Genomic DNA, 19,864 nt, shown 5'->3' with positions numbered 1-19,864 from the left:
GCAGAGAACATATATGAGTGAGCTAAAATACTTATTGAATACCCATCCAGTGTCAGGTTAAGTAGCGTGCCTTTTTTTTTTTTTTTTTGCTTCAGCACCTTCTTTCTTTGATACAGATGACATATGCTTAGTCTCATCACGTGCAGCTTTAGTTGCCTGCGTGCAGATATTGTTATCCCTAAGAACAGCCGTCACCTCTTCCCTGATGCCCTCAGCATGCCCAAACGTTTTCCACTCCATCCTTGAAATGCCGTTCCCAAAGGAGATGGCAGGTATTGCGAATTCTTGAATTGGGAGTATGTATGGAAGAAACTGCTTAAGCTGGGGATTGCAGGGGGGTGTCCCATATTGCAGGGGGAACCCCCCTCGACACAGGGTTCCCTCAGCCTCATCCCCTCATTCCTTCCCGTCCACCACCTCTGCTCCATCCATGCCTGGTGACCTCAAGGCTTTGTGGGAGAACCTCTGGAAAGTACTTAAGGCCACTGGGAGCCGGTGGGGATGGTCAGAGAGGCCAGGGAACTCAGCCCTTGTCTCTGAGCTCTCCATGGTGTGGCCTCAGGGCTGAGCTATCTGCAGGCTGCCCACCAGACTTTAGGCTTTATCTCCCCTTAGCAGCCCAGACATATGTTTTATCAGACCAACCCTCAAAGTATCAGGGTCTTGAAGAAGTAACATGTTAGGTGGGAGTGCTTTGATAGAGCAAGATATTCTGAATGTTAGACTCTACACATGACAGTTAGAAGGCAGAAGATGCCCTAGGGATGGCAGTTGGCCTAGAGCAGCCAGAGAAGAAAGTGGATGTCCTTGTAGTGCCTCATAGGGGTAGGCAGTTATGCTTCTCAGTGGAGAATCTGTGGGGCCTAGGCCCCCTGTTCTGGCTTTGACTTTTATCTGATTTTACTTATTCACATTCTCGTAACTTGCCCTAGGAGCCAAATTCTTGGCTCAAGGGTACTTTGAGTGCACAGGAAGCTAATGGATTGAGGAATGAGAAGCAGTTATGACTCACTCAGTGTGTGTCCTTGGGAAGGTCACTCAGCTGCTTTGAGTCTCAGTTTCTTCATCTCCAAAATGGGGAAAAATCTAGAAGAATACACAAGAAAATGATAGCATGTACTGCCCCTTTGGAGGGAAATTGGGGGCAGTGCTGGAAGGGAGACTGGCTTTTTCTCTCATTCCTTTGGTACCATTCTGAATGTCTGATCACATGTATACACTTTCTAAATTAAACCAACAAGTGGAAGTGAGTACCTGCTCACAGGGTCCTTAGGTAAAAGCACAGAGTGCATGTAATGTGTGTCTGGGCGGTTAGGAACTGTACAAATATTTAGAGTCATAATTGGTATTATTCCCAGCAGTTGCAGGGGTATGGCAAAAAAAAAAAAAAGTCACTCCTCAATTCCGCCAGATAGTCAAAGTGGCCTGAAATTCTTGGGAAATTTGGTCCAATGTTGGGAGGTCTTCCTGCCTCCAACCCAGAATGGCTGGATGGAGACCACTCCTAAATCCTCTCCACAACCAGGCCAGCCCCTTCACCTACTTGTGTAGTGGAGCTGAGGCCGCTGCTGGGTAACTTGTGTCCTCCATGTGTACAAATGACCCCAGATTTCCAAGGGCTAGCCAGCATGTCCACTCTGCTGAGCAAGTTCTGACAAGCACATTCCATCCATTGCCAGGAGGCAGGGGGCAGCACCTTCAGTGTGAGCAGAGGGAATGGTACCTACATTTGTGGCTGCCTTTTGCTTGGCCTCTGAGGCTGGGGAGAGCTTTGTATAAAATGTGTGTGAGTCTCCCTTAGGTTGTTTACTGAGTCCCTATAATAAAAATAATGCTGCAAGCATATTGTTCTTTATACATGAAGAGGCTAATAGCACTAATAACAACTGTTTGCATCAATAAAATATGCCATTTGAATGATTTTTCCTGTAGTTGCATGTGGATTTCGCGGTCAAGAAGTATTAGTTAAGTATTTACTAGTTAACTGACATAGTGCTGGAGGGGGAAAAAGAACTGTACCAACTGGTTCTTATCCTAAAAGAGTTTCTTCATGAACCTTAGAGCACTGAAGTCCTGCTCTGCTTAGCCAAGTGGTAGGGCAAGTCATAGAGCTTCATGAGCCTCAGGCTCCTGGTTTCTAAGATGGGAAGACAATGATGATAACATCAATTGCCCTCACTATTCAGTGTGGTTGTGAAAGTCAAATGATAATATATATGAGAGTTCTTTGTAAACTGAAAATGTCCTGCAAAGTTGAGTTTCAAAAATAATAGTAACTAAATACTAAACTAAATACCAGAAAGTGACAAAATGCAGATACTGTTAGAAAGGAGAGAGATCAATGCTGGCTTAGGTTTTATCAGAGCGGGGGACAGGGGGCGGGGGACATCATGGAGGAGAGGGAGGCTGTGCCAGCTCCTGGGCTGTGTGATTACATGGAGGGCTGGACATTCTGGTGGGGGAAAAGGGTGAGTTGGGGTGAGCTACATAGGTTGGAAAAGCCAGAACAGAGGTACAGAGGCCAACAGGTACAGAGTTCGAGATGGGGATGGCAGCGAAGAAGCCTTCTAAGGAAGAGTGAGAACTGAGGTGGCACAGGCAAGCTTGGTGAGATCACAGGGGGCTTTGAAAGCCTAACATGGGGCTGGTGCAACAGCCTCAAGGAGGCCCTGAAAGTTGTGAGCAGAGGAGACCTAATAGCCTCACTGTTTCAGTGGCCACATTCTCTTACCTGACCTTGCTTGTGATGGAAAGTACACCCTACCAGAGCTCGGGATTATGCACGATTAAGCTCCCAGCCATGGGCTCACTGGCAATCTGCCCTAACCAGTCAGGCAGAGTAATCACAGATACCACAATTAAAAAAAACTTTTATTAATAGCATCCGTTCTCCCTTAGACAAAAATCTAATTATAAACCGAAATGAAATATCACCAAACCAATCAGAAGGAAATGGCTATTTATCTCTTGATCCCTTGGGAATAGGGGGCGAGGGATAAAAACAGGATGCAATCAGTTCTCCCTCCTTCAAACTGGCACCCAGCTGGGCTTGGGTTTATTTATGATTGGTGAAAGTCCGATCAATATCCTACACTGATAACTTAGTTTAGTTTTTTGAAGGCTCCTGAAAACATTGCTTCCTTCAATCTACTGTAATTTGTAGAGGGGAGGGATCTCTTGCCCTATTTCACAGATGAATAATCTTTTCACAGTAAAAGTTTGTTCCAAATTTGTTCAAAATTGTAAAGCTGGTTAGTGGCCAATGGCACACAGGGCTCTAGTTTTCCACTTCCCCATGAGATGCTTTCTGCACTAAAGTAACTCCTAAAATGCAATGAGGGCAGCAAGCAGTGGCAACCAATCCCCTTCACATTTTACAAAGCCTCCCATTTCTCAAACTCTGTGAGATATGGGGTTCCCCTCCAGCTTTGGATCCTTATGCAACCGTAGCTGTCTCTCACCCCACCCCCATCCACTGCCCTGTACCCCATCTCCTGGCCTCTATTCAACATTGCTTCCCTGAGGAAACCTTCCTTGACCTCATTACAGGTCAGAGCCCCTGCTCTGTGCCCTTCGCCATATCTATATTGTCGCTACCACCCATAATCTGTGGTAGGATAATTGTTTAATCATTGTTCTTCCTTTCTAGATGGAATCTATTCCCATCATGGCATCCTCTGCATCTGGGACATATTTTGCCCTTGGGAAATATGTGCTGAATTAACAAATGAACATGTTTATAGATGAAGAAGCTCTGAGGTTCACTGAAATTAAATGACTCGTCTAAGGTCTCATACCTAAGAAAAGATCATGTGCCAATTCCTCTACCTCTAAATAGCCAGTTTTCCTTCTGCTGTGCCACACTAGTTTCTAGGTTCATACAGATCATGTTGGTCAGTTAGAAGGAGATACCCAGGAAAATAAAGTCTGCCAGTTGAAATGTCAATATTTTGGGTTTGGAGAGCTCTTTCAGCCTGGGCAGTATGCTCAAATACCAGGTATTCTTGGGTGCTCCTGAGTCTCAGATCTCTTTCGGAGACTGGCTACTTTTTAATCTCCAGTGAGGCTGTCAGGACTAAGAAACAGATGAGAGCAGCTAAGGCTCAACTTCCAAGGAACATTGGTCTCAAATGGACATCAAGCTTTGTTTTCATGGGGTGCCATGTTGAATATCAAGATTACATCACTTGGAAGTGAGACTACCCCCATGTTGTTAGAAAGCCCTGACTGGCTGTGTTTCTGACTTCTTGGTGTTCTTAATTTTTTACTTTTTAAAAAGATACAGGGTCTCACTCTGTTACCCAGGCTAGTGTGCAGTGGCACGATCACTGTAACCTTGAATTCCTGGGCTCAGGCAATCCTCCTGCCTCAGCCTCCCAAGTAGCTGGGACTGCAGGCGTGCACCGCCACACCTGGCTAATTTATTATTATTATTATTATTATTTTGGTAGAGACAGGGTCTTCCTATGTTGCCCAGGCTGGTCTTGAACTCCTGGCCTCAAGTTAACCTCCTGCTTCAGCCTCCCAAAGTGCTGGGAGTACAGGCGTGAGACGCTGCGCTTGGCCTCTGTGTGTTCTTCAATTGGTATGATTTCATTTGGTAATTTCTGGTTGCAAAGTCAACTGAGTAGAGTATGTGTGTACGTAGGGGGGCTCACTACCTCACTGTTATTACTGTAAAAAGACCTCCCTGCTTTTTCCTGGAGGGAGGAATTTCCTTTGCTGGCTTTTTCTTCCTTCACTGATTCTGGGTTGTTGACACCAATGTGGCCGAGGAAGCCAAGAACGTCCATTTCCATTCTCTGCTGTACAGCAGCAAATTATTCAATTCAACTCACATTTGTTGAGCATCTACTATGTGCATGAAGAACTTCCCTCTCTTCTAAGGCTTTCCCAGATAATGCTGCCTAGTGAGAAGTAGAAAACTTGCTAGCTATCTGGGTAAGGAAATCAGAATTGAACTTTTCTTCTTCTGATAGAGACTTTGGGAATAAAGTCAAAGAATTTATTTTTTTTTGTTGGGGAACTGGGCAAGCACAGGCAAAGTACCATAAGGCATGACTGGTTCAGTGTCCCAAGGGAAATTCAAACAAATGCTTATGGAAGCAGCAAGGAGGGAGCCGTTAATTCCAATGAGGAATCCAGGGCAGACTTCGATGAGGGTGTGATTTGAGTTGGCATCTACAAGGTGCATAGATGGGAAAGAAAGGTGATTCCAGGCTGCTCAAGAAACTGAACTGGCTCAGGGAAAGAATCCAGTCAAAGTGGCCTATGTTCCAACTCAGCTCTAGAGGCCTCTAACCTCCCGATGTTATGGCCGCAACGCTAAAACAGCTCACTCCACCTGACCCCCTCTCCCAGGGTCTTCTCGCAGCCACTGCTTTAATTGCCATGGCATTCCAGGGACCAGCCCAGCACCTGAAGGGGATTCTTCAAGGTTCTGGCCCTAGGAGGAGGCTGCTCCTGATGTTCTCTCCCTCCATACCTCATAACATGTTATGACTTGAGTGTCCGGGGTTAGGGCCGTGGACAGGAGTGACTGATGACATACTGGGCTAAAGGACATTCAGGGCTACAATTTCAAATTGTTTTCACATTTCACTGTGAAGGCAGATTACTGTGTTAAGGAAACTTGAGTGTATAGTGAGTTTTTTGCCTCCTCCCTGTCCCTCACCCTTACCCCAACTACATTTTATCTCTTTATACAGCATATCCTTACATTTGACGATAATTCTGACTTCAAATCGGGTGTCACAAGGCCCTGGGTAACCAAAGCCAGTTCCACTTGGCTCACATTCAAAGGGATCCCTCTTTCCCTGCCTCCTCCCCCACACTCAGCCTGCCAACATTTAGCACAAAGTTTGTGGAAACCAAATGACATTTTGCCCTAAGAGTCAAGCCTAGATCGGCCCATGGTCAGAGGTTGTACAACAGAAGCCCAGGAGGCAGCTGCCACCAGAGAGCAGGTTGTGTTTGATCTGCAGCTCTCAGTCTATGCTCTCACCCAGCTTGTGTGACCCTCTCAGATGGACTAGCCTGGGTCAAAGCCTGGTCCCACCACACACTGGCTTCTGAACATGGAAAGTCCCTTTCCCTCTCTGTGCCTTAGTTTCCTCAACTATAAAAGGGGGATAAGAATAGACCCTCTCTCGTAGGATTGTTGTGGGAACCAGAGGAGTTAAATACTCTGTGTGACGTGGGTGAAACAGTGCCTGGCACAGAGCACATCTTCAGTACATGTTGGCTTTACCTGTCAGGCACCCTGTAGGCATCTGAGCTTGTGACCTCTGCTGGGACCCAAAGCTGAGGAGCTCGAGTATGCAAAAGGGACGACAGGGATGAATCCTGTGTGCATCGTGGAAAGACACTACTGTTTCAATATTTCAGAGCGAGTGAGGAATGCTCAGGCCTGTAAAACTGAGACAAAGTACCCTCTAAATAGGCGAGAAAAAGGAGGATTTGTTAGCCCCGGGGCCATTTTCTGGAATCATGTGTAGCACAGAGATATCATAGTTGAAAATTTTTTTCCTTCTCTACCACCTCACCTCCCTGACAATGCTTGCTCACTGATAGTACAGAGGCTGCTCCTGTCTGCTTTCCCACTCCACATTAAGCTATTACAGAGCTTTCTCCTTTGGGTATCCCCAGGGTGTTCAGTGTTGGCACATATTAGATGTACAATACACGCTTTTTGATTAAGTAACTGACTGACTGGTTATGGTCTGGGGGGGATGAGAAAGAACCAGAGTGAAGAGTATCTCTGTGACGGCTATGCTATCTCCATGGGCCAGGAAGCCCACATTCACTTCTGGCACCCCAAGCTCTCATACCTATGCAAGCTTCTTGTAGGCCCCTGCAGAGTCAGGTGATGGGGTGGGATAGCAGGGTAGGCCTCCAGCAGGGTGAGGGGGCCAGGACTCGGGCCTGGGCAGAGCAGGAAGACCTTGCAATGGGCTGAGCTTTCACAGTTGGGGTTGCAGCCCACAGCAGCAGCTTATGGTTCAGGTAAGTTGGTCGGACATCTGGGGAGCCAGTGGAACAAGGGTGAAGCAGGACTCAGGGATTCCAGAATGGCACAGCCACAGCCTGAGCAGTGGGTGAAGAGATGGCCGCACTAGCGAGCAGAGATCCCAGGATAGACTAATCCCAGGAACGGGCTTTTCTCACAGCTCTCAATGAGAGGGGCAGGGCTTGTAGCAAGGTGCTTGCAGGCTCCTGGGTGGCAGGTGGTAGGTGGTAGGTCCTTGAGGGTGGAATCTGTGCCTGCGTTTTGTTTTGTTTTTTAAAAATTCTCCACAGCCTCTAGTATAGTGTCAGGTACACACAGAAGAGATTGAGAACTGTGTATGGGAAAAAATGGAAGCAGCCAGAGTCATGTCCGGGCAGCTTCTGCCATGTAAAGCAAAGCTACCAGGCCTCTTAGGAGTCCTCAAAATTCTCTTTATGCAAAGAGGAGTTGCAGATGACTGACCAAAAGTGATACACCCTGACAGTGCCTGGGAGAGAGGAGTGAGAATTACCAACTGGACAGAGTCTAGACCTTCCCATGAAGTTACTGCTTCTTGTACCTGCCAGCTGAGATGAATTGGCAAATATATGTATAGCCATATGCTATGAATCTTTGAGTAATAATAAACCTTGAATTGAAAAGGAGAAATTAGAGTTTAGGGAAGAGGTTTCCCAGTTCATTTCTTCTCTGGGGTCTCATGTCACATTACAGGGTCTCTTCCCTGGGCATGGGCTGACCTCACACAGTGCCACCAGAAGGCCTCCTGCCCCGCTCCCTACCCTTCTTCTCTCTCTTCCCTTGTCTTATTCTCATGCACACAGTGTCTGTTCAGAGATAGAGGACAGCCAAAGCCATTGGAGGCCTTTTCTCATCTCCTTTCCCCATCGCAGGACACATCTGTTTTGAGAAAGCCTGTGAGTTTTGAAATATAGGACCCAGGCATAGGAGTTCCATGACAGTGTGACAGGGCTGGGAGTTCCTTTTACGGAAGCACACGTTTATGAACCTATGTTTAATAAGTGGCAACTGTGTGCCAGACACTGTGCACTGGCAATGCAATGATGGAATAATGAAGTCAAAGGGTACCTGGGGAGGGTCAAACATTATCAATGATCCCACGGGGTTATCAAGAAAATAAGAGACTTAGATTTCATCTCCTTTGAAAATTCTACAGCTTAGGGCCAGCATAAGTGCTCTACCTCTGTGTCCCTGTCATGATGCCTATCATAGCTTTTGTAACACTGCGTTATAACTGCCTCTTGACCTATCTGTCTGCCAAAATGACTGCAATGCCCTGAGAAACAGAATGGCTTCTTATTCATCAGTGGTGGCAGCTGCAGAGTTCCCTTGTAGGAGCTGGGGAAGAGCACTTAGCTTTTGGTGGAGACCTCAATTTCTTCTTCTATAAAATAGGGATGTTACAGGTTGAATATCCCTAATCCGAAAATCCAAAACCCCAAATGCTCCAAAATCTAAAAGTTTTTGAGTGCTGATAGGACACTGAAATGCACATTGGGACTTTGAATAGGGATGCTGAACTGGTAATTCCAGTAAAATAAAAATATTCTAAAATCTGAAAAAAAAATCTGAAATCCAAAACATGTCCAGTCCCAAGCATTTTGGATAAGAAATACTCAACCTGTAGTAGTACCTATTTTGTTGAGTTGACGTGAGGGTTAAATAAGGGAAAATAGGTAAAGCACTTAATGTTATCCCCAGCACAGATAGAGTACCCCATAAATATTGCTGTTGCTAGCTGTTGCTTCCTACTCAGTTATACCAAGAAGGGGCTTTAGTTTACCCCCAAATATTTTCTGGGGCTTTAGTTTACCCCCAAATATTTTCTATCTCGAACATCCAAATACTCCCGAATCTCTAGGGCAATGAGAGGCAGTATTTAATATCTTTTATTAAAGCATAAGGTCAAATGCATCAAATAAGAGACCAGACAGGAAAAGGTATGCCACTTAATATGTGTATTATCTTCAAGAAAGGAAAATGAATTTATAAGTATGTTGATAAAAGTGTGGGGGAAAGGAAAGCAGTTTCGCAACTCCTCAAAAAAGGTAAAGGTAAGAATTACCATATGATCCACCAATTCCATTCCTAGGTTTATGCCCAAAAGAACTGAAAACAGGTATTCAAACAAATCCTTGTTCACAGCACACTATTCACAATAGCCACAAGGTGGAAACAACTCAGATGTCGGTCAACGAATAAATAGATAAACTATTATGGTATATGCACACAATGGAATATGATTCAGCCATAAAAAGGAATGAAGTACCAATACATGCTACAACATACATCAACCCTGAAAACATGTTAAGTGGAAAAGGCCAGTAGCAAAAGGTCACATATTATGTGATTCTATTAATATTAAATATCTAGAATAAGCAACTCCATAGAGGTAGCATGCAGACTGGTGGTTGCTTGGGGCTGGGAAAAGGGAGCAATAGGAAGAAATTTCTTAATGAGGATGGGGTTTTATTTTGGGGTGATGAAAATGTTTTGAAACTAGATGGAGGGGCAATTGCACAACATTCTGAATGTACTAAATGCCACTAAGCTATTCACTTTAAAATGGTTAATTTTATGTAACATAAATTTCACCTCAATTAAAAAAATGCAAGAGGAAATAAAATTTCTGGAAAACTAATAGATGTCACATGGGAGAGAATGGCAGAGTTTCCCTTATTAATTGTTTGAGAAATATAAAATGTTGTCTGTGATCTCTTTAGCGTGTATTTATTCATCAATTCCAATGCCAAGTGTTGAATGACCACATGCCCAGTGGTTTAAGTACTTTTCCCCTTACCCTCAGGCCCTACCTTGAAGGAATAATATTTTATAAACCACCAAAATCTTATTCCTGGAAAATGTCAGTCAGGAGCATCCGACCTTCTTCCCCTGTGACACATGCTTTGTGACTGTGTCTCCTCCCTTGTTCCAGACAGTGTGGAGGACTGCAGTGCTTCTGTCTGGAAATGAGGTGTTCTTTCCATGGCCAGCTTTGGGAAGTTGTGCTATCCACCCACTGAAAAGAGTCAAAACCCAGCTCTTTCCTCAAAGGGGTCAATGATGTCCTTATGCAAAACCAAGAAAAGCACAGTCTTTGGAAATCAGCAAGGCACCCGGTAATGCATTGCTTTCTTCCTGTACTCGTGAAGGCTTTGGTCCAAGTATCTTGCAGGGCAAGATCTGAGTTTCTAATTTGGAAACTAGGAAAGCTCTGAGCAGGCTGCACCTGGTGGGGTGGTATGCAAGTGTGTTCCCCTTTCCCAGTGGAGGTTTCATTATGGGATGGTGTGGGTCACCCATGTAATGAGCTGCGAGGCTTTTATCTAGGCCACTGTTGTGCTGTGCTGGCAACTGCTACTCAGCAGATTGTGGGCCTTGGGCAGGAGGGAAGTTTCAGGTCAGCAGTGGAAGGTGGGGAAAGAGAAGGGAGGGTGGAAGCCATCAGTCATTTACAAGAAAGGGGTTTCATAGATAAGCTAAGTCTGCAGGACTGGCCTTAAGAGTAACTTATTCTCTTTTGTTATTGACACATCTCCCTAACATAATGTTGAAGAAACTACATATGTTTCTGGTGGGGGTGGGCAGGAATGTATGCCTTAAATTCTTAGCACCACCATTCAATAAGTGGTTACTGAGAGCCTAGCATGCACACTGAAAATTTGTGGGAGCCAAGAAAGTGTGGATGGACATTTGTTTACTCTGGGTTCCAAATCACTGGGAAGGGCACTTTGACCCCAGCGTTAGTTCCTGGGTGGTTTCAGGCCAGTGTGCATGAGTGGCTGACTGGAGCTTGCAGGCTACAGCCAGGGTTTTGGTACATGATGATCACATGCAGAGGGGCTTTTGAAAGCTGGCACTGTGGCCCATGGGGCTGCAGAGGAATCACAGGTTAGAAACCATGAGCAGATGGATGCACACTCAGTATCTTACTTGGGTTGGGGAGGAACAAGAAGCTCTTAACTCAGAGTGCAGCATTCTTTTCTCTTATTTATGGTGGCCACTGTCACATGTCATTCAGGTTAATACACAGCATATCCACTGTACTATTCTGTTTCCATAATACTAAGCTCATGGGACTTCCCTGTTCCCACTGCCTCCTTCCCTGACCCTGCCCCTCTTTCCCTGCCCCTACACCACCTCTGAACCTGTGGCCCACAGCTCTTTTCCCTGTCAGGACAATTTGAAGACTAAACACACTATCACATGCAACTATCCTTATTGTTATTATTTGTATATTACTTTCCTCTCTTCTGCCAATTTTCTTTTTATAACTTGCCTGGGAAACTAAAAAAAAAAAAAAAAAATGCTGCAGGGCTTTTCTGAAGACGATCCAGCTTGAAATTAGGGTTGTATTTGAGGAGAATAAAATGTAACTGAAAAACATCCCATTGGGAGGAAGCTATAGTCAAGAGCAAGGGCATGTCTGCAGTGGCTTCAAAATACAATCATCTCTTCAGTTTTGACGAACAACTACAGCAATGGTTAGGTTTTGTTTTATTTCTTAGTGACAAACTCCATGGAGAGGCTTGCTCACAATCGTGGGAGAAAGTCTCTTCCCAGGGGTGGGGATTGAGTTTGGATGCCACCATGTCCCTTGGGAGTTGCCCCTGAGAAAGAAATCTTGTGTTTGTGTGAGGTTCGTTTGGGAACTTAGCTGCCCTTTCCTGGTCTCCACTAAATGTCCACTCATGTCCCCAGATGATGCTCTGTTCAGATGGCTGGGACTGATGTGGGGGAAAAGCCAGAAACCTGGCCTGGGCTCTGGCCCTGGGGATTGTCTTTCAAGGAATTTGCACTTGGTTTTCCTTTTGCTGTCCAGGGAGGGAAAAAGTCTATCATGCCACTGTCTTTATCTCCCTTACTGTGCCTGTGACGAGTCTCCTGAATGCCCATTATTCACCTGGAACCCTTCTCACTGAATGGTAAATGACATATCGATATTGGATGTATAATTCTGACTCATCCACTGGTCTCTAGCTCATTCTAGAGAGAAGTTTGAGGAAACACTAAAAGGATTTTAGTTAATTAAGGCACCCGGTGTTGTTTCTCTTCTTGAGGGGTCTTTGGGAACTCTGAGAAAACTTTAAGGATTGAAACTGAGGAAACAGAAGAGACGAGGGTGGTTCAGAGGTTGCCTTAAAAGTGGAAAGCTACCTGCATCCCTTGAGGGTCTGTTCCTAGTTCGCCCCGGAGGCCACTGGGGGAGGATTCGAACTTCAGGTACAATCTTTTCATTTTACCTTTCTGCAGGCATTTGAATGCCTAGCCGTGTCCTTGTGTGCGAGATACAAAAGGGGATAGAGACCCAGGATGGTATTGGGTATTCCTGGGCAGAGGCAGATAGAACTTGGATTCTGGTCCTTCCATTAACCAGCTGTGTGACTGGGCTCGCACTTCCCCTCCCTGAACTGTAGTTTGCACATCTGTGAAGTGAAGGGGTGGGGCTGGCTCCTCTCAGAAGTGTTTTTCCGTTTGAAGTCTCTGAATCTGTGGTTACTTCCTTTTTTTCATCAACAGTTTAGCCTCTATTAGAACTCTGTTTACTTGAAGGTTTTTGATGTTGGCATAACATTCCAACTTCACGGGGTTGGAATAAGTCAGGCTTCCCTGGTCGGGACAGGGAAAAATCACAAATATATCCAAACCATTAACTGATGCTCAGATTCAGGGCCATTGGATTAAATGGGTTAAACCAGCACCTTGGTGAGAATTAGAAAAAAGCATCCCCTCCATGTGGACTCAACTGCAAGTGGGGTGGGTCTAAGGCCGAGCAGGTGGAATACTGGTGCTTTCAGCTTCATAGACTCCCAGGAGTCCTCATGCAATACACAAACAGCATAAGCAACAGCGGAGCGTTGACTTCTTTGGGCTCTGACCACTTTCGATAAGGAGGACAAAAGAGGCCAGAGTAGATGCATGTCATTGATATGACGGAAGGAGACTTATAATTGCTGCCTTAAAATATGTCATACAATAAGAAAACTGCAATTTTGAGATGAAGATGCTGCCCAGAGCCTATACCTACACAGTCCATCTAATTTTGGTAGTTTCAAGAGGCAAGATTAGAAATAATAATAAAACTCCTCACATTTTTATAGAGTCTTATAATTTATGCAGAACATTAAATGCACTTTCTTTTTCAATTTGATTCTGATTCTAACCATTGCCCTGGTGAGTAATAATTATCCTCATTTTAAATATAAGGGAAATGAAGTTGAGAGATTCAAGAACTTGTTCAAGGTCAGCTAATAAGTGGTTAAGCCAGGAACTGAACCCATGAATGTCTAGCTCCAAGCTCAAGGTTTTTTCTTCCATGCAGGTCACACAAGATAGTAAGCTGAGCATTGGCAGCCAGACCTAAAGAACTACTCTGTAACGGTCTGAAATTAGTCAAAGCAGGTCATCCTTCTGGTTTTTATGAAGTCAGGACTCTCCCACACAGGGGTAGGTAACTAAAGACTTGGAATGTGAGTTCTGGAAAGGTCTTCACAGATCTTACAACTGAACTAACTATTAATTTTTCACATGGGGGAGTGATAATTAAATGCATCTTTACTGTCTCTGTGCCATGAACCCAGAATTCTCTCCTTCATTTTAGGAATTATCTTCCAAGGTATCCTGAGAAAGCCTTGAGCGTTTGGAGAAAGTAATCTGGAAGTCACCATATGATATGAAAATAATATCTATAGGCCACTACTGACAAATACAAGACTCTTCAGCACCAATGTGGTGCTACCACAGGCCTCTTTAGCTGCCTTCCACCTCCACCTACGTTCCAGACCTGTATATCTCCATCTGGACATTTCCTGGGCATATTCAACTTTAATATGTCTAAATGTTCACCACTGCCTTCTCCACAATCTGCTTCCCAAGTCCACTCCTTCTCTACCTTACATGATTTTTATTAATGGCTCCACAAGGTACCTTCTCCTGCCTATCCCACTCAACACCTTATAATCACTCTCTGTTCAACTCATTCCTCCTTTACCACATTCACTTGGTCACCAGGTACTTTTGATTCTACTTCCTAAAATCCATTTCTTTTCCTCAGTTCCCACTGCTGTTGTCTTAGCTGAGGTCTTAATTATCTCTGCTTCCCATCTCTCTAAGCCAGCCCTCATCTGGCCAAGAATTCTTTCTCCAAACACAAATCTGACTGGATCCTTCCTCTGCTTAAAAACTAAAATTGCTTCCCATAGGAGGGAGTTCACCCTTCTCAGTCTGGCAGTGTAATTCCTATTACACGCTGTTCCCTACCTGCCATTGACTTTGCATACCCTCTTTCCTTTGTTCAAAACACCTTTTCCCTGGGAACTCCTAGTCATTTTCAGGACCTGCTCATCCATCACTTCTGTGGTGTGGACTTCACAGATAATTCTGGGGAAGAATCTCCTGTCCTCTCCCCTGGATTAGTCAGTGCCCTGTGGCTACTGCTATTATAATGTATATTATCCTGAACTGTAGTTTATTTCTGTATCTGTCTCACTTACTAGACAGAAGCTCCTCAAAAGCAGAAATCATCTCATTATCTTTGGACTCCAAGGACCTGGTATACTGGCCAGCACACAGTAGGTTTGGTAAATGTTGAATGAATGTATGGAATGGATGTACCTTCCTCTTTGGTGAAATCAATAACTTAGCTTGTTGAGTGTTTATTATTCTCTTGGGTTTAGTCTTAGGGAAGAGGATAGAAGTCATACTCATTTCACAGGCTAAATATTGACAATGTATGGAGGCCAAAGAAACATTTGTTTTACAATATATCTCTTTCCTAAAATTGTATCTGGGGTGGGGACACAGAGGCAGAATTTCAGACAAAAGGAAAGACTTGGTCAGATTTTCCTGTACAGCTGCCTCTACAACCCAGCACTGGGTGAAGGGCAGGCACATTACACTAAGTGGTTGATGCAACTCATCCAGCTTAAAGGCTGGTAAGACCCTTGCAGAAGTCTTTAGATAGAACTTGCAAACCATTTGCAAAAGGGTTAGGAACAGGTTACATCAATGATATATTTAAGTCCTGCTCTTTGTAACTCAAGGTTCTCCCATTATCTAACAGAACTTCAGAATGAGGGTACCTTAAAATTCGCTTCAGGTCCTTATGAGCTGTAGCTGAGCAAATGAAATGCAACTGCTTTAGAAGGGAGGTGCTTCCAAGATGCTCCAGTGGTCTTTTCCTTCCCTTCCTCGTACAACACAATCGGTGGCACAATCCCACTACGTAGCATGGCATGCTGGCTGCCAGTGTTCTCTGTTAAATTAGGGTGAGTGCTTGTCTGTGCTTCAGTTTCCCTTTCGGTTAGACAGGACTGGTCTTCCCACTAGCTATCATCTATAGTTCACTTAACTCTATTATCATATGAAGAATCCCCGTAAAGCTCTTCATAATGTTAAGGAAACAGGTCCTATTATGTCCCCCATTCTACCTTCATGGGTGGGATGCGGGGTCTGGGAGTGGGACCATTGAGAGTCAGAGAAGTTAAAAAGTAATCTGTGTCACAGCAAGCTCCCCGGAAACTCTCAGAATAGCAAACAGGTTTCCTCTCCGCCCCTGGCTCCAGGCCATATTTTCGTTTTGGCTAGTTCCTTAGCCCCAGAGAAAATCTGGCTTCACCTAGAATGGTTTAGAAACACCTAAGCCCGCGATGCTTTCCAGAGGGTCTCAGGCCTTGGCCTTCCTCAGTAAAAAACAGAATATCCATGTGTCCCCTTCAAAGCGCTCCTACCAGCAGCTGGAGTAAGGTAACTCCACCGCCGACCTCCGAGGAGCTCATGTGGACTCAGCCCAGGCGCAGAGGGGAAGACTCCTGAGAGTCCTCAAGAAGGAGGGAAACACACGGAACTAAAGTTGTGAAGGCGCAAGAGGCTGCTTAGGAATAATTCCTTGTATCTCTGGGGCAGGTCTCATCCTTCTAAAGACAGCAGTTGAGTGGGCGTCCCCTTCCAAACAGAAGGCGCTTAAAAATGTATTTTTAAAAAACATAACAGAAAGTCCTGAAACTCACCTTTCGGTCCGCGGAAGGGCTTCCTGCAGGCGTGGTTGCCCAGGGAATCTCCTGGGTGCTGCCCCGTCTGACAGCGCCCCAGGCCCTGGAGCGAGGTGTGGGTTCCTTTTTGGTTGCCTCTGCACTCCCACTCCTAGCCAGGTCTGGCGTGTAGGGCCCCGGCGTCAGCCGAGGTCGTGGGAGCAGCCCGCCCCGCCCCGCCCCGCCCCCGCGCGTACCTGCCGCTGCCGCCCAGGACAGCGCCCTCTGTGTTCCCTGCGCTCCTGCGGGCCGACGCCTTGCATAGTTGAGGTTTCGCTCCAACTTTGTCCTGCCCCTGATGTCACAGGCACAACTTCCTGAATCTGGCTCGCCGTTCCGCCCGCTCCAGGGGCTCGGCCCAGCTTTCCACCCCGGGCCAGCCCACCTCGGATGCCTCTGGCCTTGGGCGCACACGCCCCAGACGCGCTCTCCCTCCCTGTCTTCCCGCCAGTGGCTCCCCACTCCCCGCCCCCGCCATTACGTGTCCTTGCCCCCTCAGCCCCGGAACACGCCTCCTTCAGGGCACAGCCGCTGCGGAGCCAGCCCCAGTGTCTTTCACAGGCGCACCAGTGTTCCAGGAACGGGACATAGAACTCAGGGCAAACCCGGCTTCAGGGAAAACAGCTGCCTGAATAGAGCGGCCTTCCTGGAAGGGGTGGGAGGCGTTGGAGAGGGATACCAAGCGGCAGGTTGGGTGAAGGCTCCGATGTCTTATCGGGACAAATGAGCATGACAGTCCCCTCTAACCAACGCCGGTTGCTCCAAGGGATGCAGGTGACATCTCAGAAGAGTCATCTCAGAAGAGTCTCTGAAGAGTCTTAACGCCTGGAGGCGTTAATGAAAACTGCGCTCCAGGAGCTGTCACAAGCAACGATGGAGGGGAAAGCTGACTTCAAAAAGTTCTCAGGGGTTCTTTCCTCTCATCCTCAGCTGCTCTCCATCTACTTTTTATTCAGATCTCTTGGCTCTAGTTCTGTGCACATGGGATGCTAGGAAATGAAAAGACCTGCTCCCGGTTGAATAGGGGACTGCAGACACAAAGCTCTGATGATTCAGGGCTTGTTCAGTGCCTCCAGGGATACTGTGGGTGGGAAAAGAGGGGGATGCCAGGACCTGGCTGTGGAGCATCTCAGGGGCCTCCTCAGTGTCATCTTGGGAGGTCCTCCCTGACAAGGGCCTGAGATGCTGTTCCCTCGACTGTATTTGTCGGGTACACAGGTACCAGGTGCCAGGTGCTGAGCTGGGACTTGCCCGTAATCCACTGCGCCTGAGTATGGGGGTCCTTTGGCTTCTGTAAGTGGGCATTAAAATGCCTACCGCAACTAGCTGTCACAACTGAGATTCAAGAGATTCCTTTCTGTTTATTCAGCAGAAACCACGTGGTTCTGAGTTGAAAGGCCAAAGAGAAAACCCACCATCCAGCCTGAAATGCCAAAAATGGTTAGAAAAAGAGGAAAATAATTTTTTTTTTTTTTTTTTTACAGAGGAAGAGTAGATTTGCAAGCTGGGAGAAGCTCAAATCTGTAATGACACTTTGATACACAGTGTATTATTCAACCTTTCACAACACATTTATGAGATGTAGTATTATCCTCATTGTATAGGTGAGGAAATTGTGGTTGAGAGGAAGCTAAGGAAGTTCCTCAAGGTCACATAGCTAATAAATGGTAGAGCCAAGTTTGAATCCAAGTGTTTCCAACCACCCCCCACCTTCAATGCATCCTTTTACCACCATATCACCTAGTAGAGGAGGAACTTGCCTTCTGTGAAGGAATTCCACATGAGCAGGGATAGTGTGCAGGTCTTGAATGATGCCTATTGCGGGGGAGGCCATAGAAAATACTTTCCTGGAAGTCCAGAGCAACATTACAGATTGGTTCTGGCCAGGGTGATGGGTATGTAGGGTTGCTTTTAAGAGAAAAGAGGAAGAAACTAAATGAGAAAAACAGGGGCAATCGAGTTGAGCTCAGGGCTTCATGGACATGGTTGTCTGACAGTAGAAAGGAAACCAGGGGCAATCCATAAGATGGTATCTCTAGCTATCTCAATTTGTAAGGAGAAAAGTCTAGTGCTGAAAACCAGCAACTTCTGTGTCAGAGAAATCAGGGACTTATAGGTGGGCTGGATGGTGGATTTACTCACACTAGACTGCCAAGGCTGCAAAGTCTGTTGCTGTATTGACACTACTGGAAGATGCAATTATGCAGAAGAAAAGAAGTGGGCATCTGGCCAGGATGTTTTCACCCTGGATGAATGATGCATTTCTTATAAAAAAGCAGGTTGGAGCACCCACCTACTATTTTATTCTCTTGGCAGTAAAATCCCAACTCCTATGAACTCATGGACAGCCCCAGGCAGCAACAGGGCTATTATGTTTTGCTTAATCCTTATTATTTTTCTTGTTTTCAGTAAGGATATTTGAAGGTGGTCAAGAGCTTAGTGGGCACTAAACGGAGTGGAATAAAATATTAACTTTTTTTTTTTAAAAAAAGAAGCCAAAATAAGCAGATCTGTGCACTGAGACTGGAAATTGGAACCCCCTTTTGACCACTTCTCACTAGCTTTAGCACCTCCTGATCTCTGGTTTCACATCAGTATGTTGCAGAAAACAGGTGTTGCCTCCCTCTCAGATACTGTGAAAATCAATGGAGTACTAAGTATTGAACTTAGTCTGCTTTGAAGCTAAGACTGACTACATTTGGATTTCTTTCTTGGCAATCCCCTATTTCAGACAGGTTAACTTGCAGTATTGGCCAGTACTGATCCACCTGTGCTGCCTGGAGACAGTTTCCTGTGAGTTAGCAAACTCAGAGTCTAGAAACTATGTCTTTTATAATGTGGTTGCACCCAGGACAGTGCTGCACAAAATTGGACACATTCTTCAGGTGTGGGAAATTTTAAATTGGGAACATTATTTTACTCTTACCAATAGCTGTGGTGTATTCTTGCCTGCAACGCTGTGAGAGGGTCTAGAAGGTTAAAAAGGGGATAGGGAAAGTCCCCAAACAGCAACCTGGATGCTCTGAGGAACTGAGTAGAAGTCACAGGGCTGCTGACAAGGAGAAGGCTGTTAGGAGGAAATGATCAGACTATAAATGGTGTGGATACGATGAGCACAGATTTGTTCATCAGATCCTGAAATATAGCAGTGCTTTGGAACCACAAGTGGGGCAAGTTCAGGACAAGTCAGCGGAAATACTACTTCATGCAGCAGGTAATAAATGTATGGAATGAATTATCTCCCAGAGTTGGTACAAACTGGCAACATAAATGGATTCCAGAAGGGTGAATGGCAGAGGCATAAAGAAAGCTGCGGGAAGCAGAGAGATACTCCATGTGGTGGGGAGTTCAGGGTGACCCAATGGGGCCTTACACAGTGTGTACCTGAGGGTCTTTGTGGTCAAAAGAGTCCTGGCCTGCACAGGGCTTGGATTGGAGCTGATGGGCGGCACAAACACTACCTCCCTAATTCTTCAGCCTCTGTGGCTTTTGCCTTAAGTCTGCAAAACCATGTTCTTTTTACCTGAGCCTTACAGCCCATTTAAAATGCTTTGCTTCTTTATTTTGACTTTCAACTTCTAAACAGATTTGAGTGTCTGTCTGCTTCCATACTGGTTATCATATTTAGCTCTTGCAATTAGATTTCTGTTCAGGTCTTCCTCCTAAATTATCTAATTCTGACATAAGTTACTCTAATTATGAAAGCTTAAAACAAAACAAAACAAAAACCGGAGTTAACAATATACTTTCCTTGGGAGCTTATTTTTTTTAATGCGGCATCCAAAATGTCTTCAATGCTACATCCAGG

At 45.5% G+C, this 19,864-nt stretch overlaps 1 protein-coding gene across 8 annotated transcripts in view; it reads right to left on the bottom strand.

The window, feature by feature from the left end:
- KIAA0040 (KIAA0040 ortholog) overlaps positions 1 to 16,687 on the bottom strand; it is a 34,808-nt gene extending 18,121 nt beyond the window's left edge. For 2 of the 8 annotated variants that reach the window (XM_009194825.4, XM_031658413.1), the window contains exons 1-2: positions 16,254 to 16,687; positions 1,013 to 1,086 (exon numbers count right to left, since the gene is read on the bottom strand). The gene's annotated coding sequence lies outside the window, so the exon portion shown is untranslated. Of the gene's footprint in view, positions 1 to 1,012; positions 1,087 to 16,035 lie in introns of all 8 variants that reach the window. The other 6 variants (XM_017952660.3, XM_031658414.1, XM_009194819.4 and 3 more) reach the window with 4 other exon arrangements.
- Between the last annotated feature and the right edge of the window lie 3,177 nt (positions 16,688 to 19,864).

The sequence above is a fragment of the Papio anubis genome, chromosome 1 (genome assembly GCF_008728515.1).
Source record: "Papio anubis isolate 15944 chromosome 1, Panubis1.0, whole genome shotgun sequence".
NCBI classification, from domain to species: domain Eukaryota; kingdom Metazoa; phylum Chordata; class Mammalia; order Primates; family Cercopithecidae; genus Papio; species Papio anubis.
Note: the sequence above shows the minus strand (reverse complement) of the source record. Positions and strands in the feature narration are given on the sequence as shown.